Raw genomic sequence first — 1,865 nt, 5'->3', positions numbered from 1 at the left:
TCACAAGCCTATAGAAATTTATTCACACATCTTACAGAAATGGTTAACCTGTCATTTTAAAGCAACACACATAAAGTTTCTACCAAGCAGTTCTTTTGGTTCGATGTGACTTTCGTTTGTGATAAAGCAGACACCAAACCTAAACTTACCCACACACGAACCAGTAGATCAGGAGTCACTTCTGCAACTGCGACAGTGATTAGAGTTCTGAGCTCAATAAAATAGACAGGTAAAAGAGGAACGTACACAAGATATTTGACGAACAGGAAAACAACGAGTGGGGTAGATCTGGTGAGCGAGGTGGCCATGCAGTTGGTCCTGCACGACCAATTCAACGACCTGGAAAACGTCGATCAAGTAACACATGAATCTCTTGATGGTAGTGAGGTGGTGCCCCGTCTTGCTGTAAGTGAATGCTTCCATCTTGATCATGTTTGTCAATCTGCGGAATGAAGTACATTTCCAGCATATCTTGATGCATACTACCGTCTATGGTTTTCTCGGTGAAAAAGAAGGTACCATACACATTATATTTGCTGAGAACGCAAATAACATTAACTTTTGAGCTCGCACGAACATGTTGTACAGTTAAATGTGGATTTTCGCTACTCCAGATTCGATAGTTATGAGTGTTCTACTTTACCACTGGTATGAAATGTTGATTCATCACTGAAGATGACGTTTTCCAGGAATGTCTCATCGTTTCCTATTCTATTCAGCATTTCCGCTGAGAATTCTTGAGCGACTTTATCTGCATCACTAAGATGTATCACGGTCAACTTCTATGCCTTCAAGTGTAAACAGTTTCGTAGTAACCATCAAACCGTCATGTCTCACGAGAGGCATGTCGCGTTGATTTTCTGGGGCTACGGGTAAATCTCTCCCTGATTTGTTCAACAACTACATCAGAAGTTCGCGGGAGACCTATTAATCGAATGCTTTATTGACTTACCTGACTGACGAAAACAATCCGTTGTAGATCTGAGATAGAACAGATCAGTCATGTAATTGTGAGGAAGGCGATTGACTGCTTCTGTGATAGACTGGGACTTTTTTTGGCTGTGAATAGTTCTCATTTTGAGCATCTGTTGTAAAGTTTGGTTAGTGAAAGTGTTTTGTTTAGTTTTATGGTCTACTCAACATGATTTTACATACTTATTTGTGTCAAGTTTGAAGTTCACGAAACAATATTATGGATTTTTATTAATTTGTCCTACAGAATAATCTCTGTAATGTTGACAATTAATATTTGAGGAGAAAAATTCACTCCGGCGCCGGGGATCGAACCCGGGTCCTTGGTTCTACGTACCAAGCCCTCTGACCACTGAGCTACGCCGAATTCAATCCACAGCACCGGACCGAACCCTCCTCCTTCAATGTTTCCCTTTGTGGCCTGACTCAAGTTAGGCATGTATGTTGACGTATATGTCTAGTGTCAACTGCCATCACGGAAACGTTGAAGGAGGAAGGTTCGATCCGGTGCTATGGATTGAATTCGGCGTAGCTCAGTGGTCAGAGCGCTTGGTACGTAGAACCAAGAACCCGGGTTCGATCCCCGGCGCCGGAGCGAATTTTTCTCCTCAAATATTAATTCACGAAACAAGTTCAATAAATAGTTAAAAGATATGAAACGGGTGAATGAATAACATTTCTACACATTCATACGTAAAATTTAATGGAAATTCGGAATATTTAAATTTTAATATAGAGTGCCATTTAAAAAATGAAGTTTACTGCCACACCCTTCGAACACTGGTATCATATTGTATGTTTTATCTCCAACAGCTTTTGTATAAAACTTTTTTTTTGTAAAATTAAAATTTAAGAAGTTATTAGCAATAGTATTCCATACTTCTTGTTCACTC

General features: G+C 39.8%; 1 non-coding gene across 1 annotated transcript; it reads left to right on the top strand.

Annotated features, from left to right (window-relative positions):
* Positions 1-1,494: 1,494 nt before the first annotated feature.
* Positions 1,495-1,567, top strand: TRNAT-CGU (transfer RNA threonine (anticodon CGU)). The gene has a single exon. It is a non-coding gene; the product is annotated as a tRNA-Thr (tRNA).
* Positions 1,568-1,865: the final 298 nt, after the last annotated feature.

Source organism: Periplaneta americana, chromosome 14 (genome assembly GCF_040183065.1).
Source record: "Periplaneta americana isolate PAMFEO1 chromosome 14, P.americana_PAMFEO1_priV1, whole genome shotgun sequence".
Classification (NCBI taxonomy): Eukaryota; Metazoa; Arthropoda; class Insecta; order Blattodea; family Blattidae; genus Periplaneta; species Periplaneta americana.
Note: the sequence above shows the minus strand (reverse complement) of the source record. Positions and strands in the feature narration are given on the sequence as shown.